The sequence below is a fragment of the Leptonychotes weddellii genome, chromosome 9, assembly GCF_054177405.1.
Source record: "Leptonychotes weddellii isolate Sample4059 chromosome 9, ASM5417740v2, whole genome shotgun sequence".
Taxonomy (NCBI): Eukaryota; Metazoa; Chordata; class Mammalia; order Carnivora; family Phocidae; genus Leptonychotes; species Leptonychotes weddellii.
The window spans coordinates 48,291,655-48,299,443 of record NC_138377.1 but is presented as its reverse complement, the minus strand read 5'-3'; the positions used below and the strand labels follow the sequence as shown (position 1 = coordinate 48,299,443).

The 7,789-nt window shown below is 33.1% G+C and overlaps 1 non-coding gene across 1 annotated transcript; it reads right to left on the bottom strand.

Moving 5' to 3' along the window:
* Positions 1-993: 993 nt before the first annotated feature.
* LOC115939865 (U6 spliceosomal RNA) lies at positions 994-1,098 on the bottom strand. The gene has a single exon (XR_004074640.1). It is a non-coding gene; the product is annotated as a U6 spliceosomal RNA (small nuclear RNA).
* Positions 1,099-7,789: the final 6,691 nt, after the last annotated feature.

Here is a 7,789-nt window from a genome sequence, read left to right as displayed (position 1 = left end):
GAAATATAATCCACAGAGGAAATTTACAATGAATTAACATATTGAGTAAGTCAAACCTGATACTTTATGCCATTAGGACAAAGGGTAGAAAACGATCACTAGAAAAACTTTAAAACACAGTATTTTGTATTCTCTGATGCTTCTGATCCTAAGAAGTAATGATTATGTAAAATGCATTTGATAATATTCATAATTAACATTGTAGTGTAATTAGGTACCCCTAGACTCTAAGCTCCATTATCCCAATGAGCAACAGATTTTTGTGTGATTTCTTGTTAAAAAGTAGGTCAAAGAATGTCTGAGAGGCCACCCTTTAGGCCAATGTCTACAATAAATGTTTCTAACTGCACTCTTAAATCTTGTCAGTCACCTGAAAAAAATGCATTATACTTCTCGCAAGTAGGGCTGGCCAAGTGAGTAAAAATAGCTCAAGCACTTCTTAGCAGTCAAAACGTACCACTCAAAATCCATGACACAAATGATGTTCTTAGACAAAGCTCAGCCCAGTATATCAGACCTCAAATATAACAAAATTCACTACCCAAATCAATTGCATTGGAAAACAAAGAAAGAAAGAAAGAAAAAAAGCAGAGATAAATGTTACATTGATCTCTAAAACTGAGTTTTTTTTTTAAATTATTATTCAATGAACACATTGAACTAATAAAAAAATATCCCTTAGGAGTTAATCATACAAATCAATTTCTGGGGCGCCTGGGTGGCTCAGTCGTTAAGCGTCTGCCTTCAGCTCAGGTCATGATCCCAGGGTCCTGAGATCGAGCCCCACATCGGGCTCCCTGCTCAGCGGGAAGCCTGCTTCTCCCTCTCCCACTCCCCCTGCTTGTGTTCCCTCTCTCGCTGTGTCTCTGTCAAATAAATAAATAAAATCTTTAAAAAAAAAAAATCAATTTTTATCTAAATTGAATTTTCTCACGGCATAATGGTTTCAAAACATTTAGAGGTGCAGAAAACATTTCTCTTTTTAAAAATTTTTTTAAATATGAATGCTTCACAAATTTGCATGTGATCCTTGCACAAGGGCCATGCTAATCTCTGTTATCATTCCAATTTTAGTATTTGTACTGCCAAAGTGAGCATAATATTCTCTTTGTAATATAAATCTTGCTTTTTCTATATACTGTTGTGGAAATACTAAAAAAAAAAAACTTACAGAAAATTTTTGATGTATAATTTAATGTTCTTAATTTTTATTTTAATCATGTTAGCAGATAGAAAAAGTTGACCACCAAATGAGTTGAGCTTTAAATACATACTAGAAATTGATTCCCTAAGTAAAGTCTTTATGGTAACTTTCAGTTTGATATATTATTTTAAAGACCAAAGACTGCTATATAGAAGTATAGGACACATACATTTGATATACAGCAAGCTAAGGTATTCTGGCAGAAAGAGACTAATATGAGTCACTAATATACATATTAATTATTAGACAGATGGCGTTACCTACTTGTAAACTACTTTATGAGTAGGTTAAAAAGTATATTCTTGGTTTTCAAAAATATGAGCAATAGGTATTGAACAGCATGTTTACTTAGCAGAGCAAACATAGAAAGATTCAAGTTATATTACTAAATGTATTACTGTTAAGCATCTTAAAATTAAGATGTTGCCCAATATTCTAAAATAGCAAAATGTAAGAAAGTAAAAGACTTATTATTCAAATGATAACAGTGCTAAATTTTTAGAAGGATATAGAATTTATTAATGCTTTAGTGTCCTCACAAATAAAGTATATATTTGATATACTTTGCTCTACAAATATTTCCTAATGGATACAGAGATACCAAGGCTTTACTTTGCACAATCTTTCATAATAATTCCTAAAATAAGACATTCCAACTCATTTTTGAGCTGGCAAATAACAGGTAATATTTGATTTAAAAAAAAAAAAGTGTGTGGGAGGTGGGGGGGGAAGCTGATACCAAAAATGGCAGCTTACTTGGAGCACTTGTATTATTTTAAATACTATTTAGTATGAGTGAACAATTCCTGTTTCTAAAAACTATACATCTATTCCACAAGCTAAAACATAACATCTGTATTATACTTGACACAACATACTTGGTCTTCACATACATGTAACTTAATCTCTCATACATGTATGTCTTCATATTCACATACATGTAACTTAATTGTACCAATAAATTCCTCTCTTAAGTCAATTCACTTCTCCAATTCTACCACCACAAATCTTAATCAAGTGACCTAATTCAAATTTCATCTGAACTACTGAATGACTTCATAAAGGACCTCCACAAATTTACTTTTTCCTCTTCATCTTGATCAATAAATTAGAATTTATAAAAAAAATCAACACTCAGACTAAAAACTACTAGTCTTTATATTATCTATAAGGTCTACATTCTGTCATGCTCATTTTTGTCACAGGAATATTTTACATGCCATTTTGGTGTGAGATTTCGTCTGTTTCATTACTCATTTCCATGAGCTGGAAAGATTATCAAGCATATGCCAAAACTCAGGAAATGTTTTCCAAAAGAATAAACATTAGATGAACTTAGAACACAAATCAATGACATTAAGCACAGAAAATCAATAGAGACAAAACCAAAAGCTGGTTCTTTGAAAAGATCAGTAAAATCTGTAGGCCCCTAGCCAGGGTAACTTAGAAAAACAGATAGTTCACAATTACTAATATCAGTAATGAAAGAAGAGACATCACTAAAGATCCCATGGACATTAAAAGAATAAAGAAATACTATGAACAACTCTATGACTATAAATTTAATAACTTAGATGAAATGGACCAATTCCTTGAAAGACAGAATTAGCCAAAATTCACACAAGAAGAAACAGACAATCTGAATAGGCCTGAACAAATCTCTTTTACAAGCTCTTTCTTTTCTTCCTTTTTTTTAGTTTCTTTTTTTTAATTTTATTTTATTATGTTATATTAATCACCATACATTACATCATTAGTTTCTGATGTAGTGTTCCATGATTCATTGTTTGCATATAACACCCAGTGCTCCATTCAGTATGTGCCCTCTTTAATACCCATCACCAGGCTAACCCATCCCCCCACCCCCCTCCCCTCTAGAACCCTTGGTTTGTTTCTCAGAGTCCATAGTCTCTCATGGTTTGTCCCCCTCCAATGTTGCCCCCTTCATTTTTCCCTTCCTAATATCTTCTTTTTTTTGTTGTTAAAACATACAATGTATTATTTGTTTCAGAGGTACAGGTCTGTGATTCATCAGTCTTACACAATTCACAGAGCTCACCATAGCACATTTCCTTCCCAATGTCTATCACCCAGCCACCCAATCCCTCCACCCCCCACCACTCCTAATCTACTAAACAAATTGAATAAACAGTAAGTAAACTTCTAAAGTAGAAAGCACCAGGCCCAGATGAGTTCACTGGTGAATTTTATCAGAAATTTAAGGAAGAAATTATACCAATTCTCTACAATTTCTTCCAGAAAGATAGAAGGAAAAGGAATATTTTTTTTATTATGTTATGTTAGTCACCATACAATATGTCATTAGTTTTTTGGTGTAGTGATCCACGATTCATTGTTTTCATATAACACCCAGTGCTCTATGCAGTACCCTCCTTAATACCCATCACTGGGCTTTCCTAACTCATTTTATAAGGCCAGAATTACTGTGACACCAAAACCAGACAAATATATTACAAGAAAACTACAGACCAGTATCTCTCATGAACACAGATACAAGTTTCTCAACAAAATATTAGCAAATCAAATCCAACAATGTATGAAGAATTATATACCATGGCCAAGTGGGATTTAAATGAATCTAGACACAATCTTACATTCTTCACAAAAACTAACTCAAAATGGATCACAGACCTAAATATAACATATCAAACTATATGACTGTTAGAAGATAACATAGGAGAAAACCTAAATGACTTTAGGTACTTTTATTTATTTATTTTTAAAGACTCACTTTTTTTTTTTTAGATTTTAATTAATTTATTTGACAGAGAGAGACACAGTGAGAGAGAGAACACAAGCAGGGGGAGTGGGAGAGGGAGAAGCAGGCTTCCCACTGAGCAGGGAGCCCGATGCAGGGCTCGATCCCAGGACCCTGGGATCATGACCTGAGTGGAAGGCAGATGCTTAACGACTGAGCCACCCAGGCACCCCTAGGTATTTTTAGATACAACACAAAAGGTATGATCCAGAAAAGAAATAATTGATATACTGGACATCATTAAAATTAAAAACTCTTCTGTAAAAGAGAGAATTAAAAGAAAAGTCACAGACCAGAAGAAAATATTTGAATAAACATCTGATAAAGCACTATAATCCAATATATACAAAGAACTCTTAAAACTCAAAACAAACAACCCATTCATGTTCCCTGCAGCATTATTCACAATAGCCAAGACATAAATAATTTAAGGGTCTGATGATGGGCGAATGGATAAAGAAATTTAGTTATGCACACACATATACGAGCATTGGGATATTATTCAGCCTTAAAAATGAAAATGATCTTGCCATTGACAATAACATGGATGAACCTGGAGAATATTTTTGTAACTGAAATAAGTCAGACACATTAAGAGAAATACCACATGAATTCACCTATATCCAGAATCTAACAAACTCATATTCATAGAAACCAAGTAAAACACTGGTTAGTAGGGATAGGGAGGTGGGGGAACAGGGACATGTTGGTCAAAAGGTACAAAGTTGCTATTATGTAGGACAAATAAGTTCTAGAGATCTAGGGCACAGCATGGATAACTATAGTTAATAATACTGAATTGTATACTGGAAATTTGCTAGAATTAGATTTCAGATGTTCTTACCACAAAAAAAAAAGTAACTATGTGAGGAAACGAATATGTTAATTAGCTTGACTATAGTACTCATTTCACTATGTATATGTATATCAGCACATTGTATTATAGGCCTTAAATTTTACTTTTAAAAAAGAAAATTACACAATTAAAAGAATTAGCCGAAGACCTTTACAGACACCTCACCAAGAAAGACATATAGATGGCAAATAAGTGCACAAAAAGATGCTCTATGTCAAGTCATCTGGGTAATGCAAATTAAAACAAAAATACCACCACACACCTATTACAATGACAGAAATTCAGAACACTGACCATACCAAATTCTGGCGAGTAAGTAGGGCAACGGGAATTCTCTTACATTGCCAGTAGGAATGAAAAAAATGGTAGACATTTTGGGAGATAATATGGCTGTTTCTTGTAAACTTACTCTTATCCTACGATCTAACAGTTGGGGTTTCTGGTATTTACCAAAAGAATCGCCAATTTATGTCTCCACAAAAAACTGCACACAGGCGTTTACAGCAGCCTTATTCATAACTGCAAAAGTGTGGAAGCAACCAAAATGCCCTTCAGTAGGTGTATGAATAAATAAACTTGGTAATCTGGACAATGGAATATTATTCAGCCCTAAAAAATGAGCTATCAATACATTGAAAGACATGGAGAAAGCTTAAAACACATTTTATTAATTGAAAGAAGCCAATCAGAAAAGGCTACATACTGTATAATTCTAACTGTAGGATATTCTAGAAAAGGCAAAACTATGTAGAGAGTAAAAAGATCAGTAGTTTCCAGAGATTAGGAGGGAGGAAGGGATCAATTAGTCAAGCAGAGGATTTTGAGGGCATTGAAACTACTCTGTATGATATTATAATGTGAATATGTGTTCTATACATTTGTCCAAACCCATGGAATGTACAACACCAACAGTGAACACTAATATAAATTAGAGTATGTGATAATGTGTCAATGCATCAATTATAACAAATGTATCACTTAGATGGGGAATGTTGATAATGGGGGAGACTATGCGTAAGTGGGAGGCAGAAGGCTTATGAAAAAATCTCTGTACCTTCTACTGAGTTTTGCTCTGAACCTAAAACTGCTCTAAAAAACATAAAGTCTATTTAAAAATGAACTTTAAGATCCTTTCTTATACTAATATTAGATAACCATTGGAAAAATACAATTGTTCTTTACTTTCTAGATTGAAGTAAAGAAAAAATATATGCATCATGCTGTCTTGTTAGCAGCATCACACGTCAGTTTGTTAACAAGTAACAGAGGGAGGAGGACACAAGGAGGAGTGGGAGGAGGCAACAGGTTCAGAAACAGAAAGAAAAGAAATTAAGTTAAAGAGACTTATAAACCTAAATACATGACCTGACCAATTCAGAAATGGGCATTATCCTTAAATTCCTCCCCAAGAAAAGAAACACTATTGTTCAACTTCAATTTGAAAACTTCTGGTAATGGGCAATTTGCAACTTGCTACAACACAAGAGAGAATTTTTATTTTTTTTAATGGAACTCATTCTTATAATTAGTTTCCCTATAACTTCCATTCACCAGGCTTAGTTCCAGATTTTGAAGCTAAACAAAAATCAATCTAATTATACTCCTACACAGCAGTAGCTTCTCCCATGATAACTATTACATCTCTACTGTGTCTTCTTTCTATATATTTACAATTCCTTTTGGTGTTTCTAGTATGATACGGTTTCTATTAATGTGTCTTTCCCATTTTACATTTCCACTCTTCTGCAGTTTGTCAATTAGCTCAATTCCCATATTTTGGTGATTTCCTTTCTTCATTGAAAAAATGTATTTTTATTATTTTTTTGTATTTTTACATATAGCCTGGTTACCTTAGTTTGCTTGGCAGCTTTGCCACACAACTAAATAGTACTGAGTTTATGATGTACTAAGTTCCATCTTTTCTGTGTTAGATTCTGATAAAAAAAAGAACCCACCATGTTCTATATATTGAGAGTTTTTTTAAAAGTTTTATTTATGCCATTTAAAAATTACTTTGTTAATAAAAAGAAATAAAAAAAATAAAATCACACTTTGTTAGTTTCTTTCCTATGCCAAATGCTTTCCCTTCTCAGATATGTTGCCCGTGTTGCTCTATCTTGAATGCTTTTTCCTCTTCATTTTAGTCTTTCTTATCCATAGGTTACTCCTTCAAAAAGGTTTTTCCTTTTCTATCACTTTATATCATCACCTCTATTTCTCACCATCATTTCCTACATCAGAAACCTCTCTGTACTATTTACAAGCACTGACAGATGTTATTTGTTTGTAAGATTTCCTCAATAATAATTTCCGTAAAGACTTATGTCTGTTTTGTCAACTATTTTATTCTAGCAGCAGTACAGTGCCATGTATCTATTAGATACTAAGAAAATTAATCAAAATTTGGAAATAAGGCTGTAGGAGGAGGATATGACCTCTCAATATCATGCTAGGACAACGTTTAACAAGCTGGCCTTAGAATTAGTCAAGTCCTGAAGACAATTTACTTCCTGCTTCGCTTAGCTATTTATTGTACAACTGGAGCCCAGACACTGTGAAATTACATGTTAATTTAGATTTTTGTCATATAAGAATGACGACTTCAAAGTTTGTAGTATGACTGACTTGTAAAACATCAACCAGATCTATATTTATCAATTTACCTCACTATTTTAATGTCCATAATTACCCTTTCTCATTCTTTGAACCAGATTTACCATTTTACTATTTTCTTATTAATAAAATTAATATAGCTTTGGCAAATATTGATAATTGCCTAACAGTCCTTTTTCAATGCTTTGAAAATTATATTTTGAAACCTATGGAGGTTCCTTCAGAACGTCCAAGAGAATTTGATTGTAGGGTCCAATAAACTGTGTTGCCTGAAAAGTGCATTTTACAGAGTATTTAAGTTCATAAATGCTTTTTTTCTTTTGGCCCCTGAAGGTAA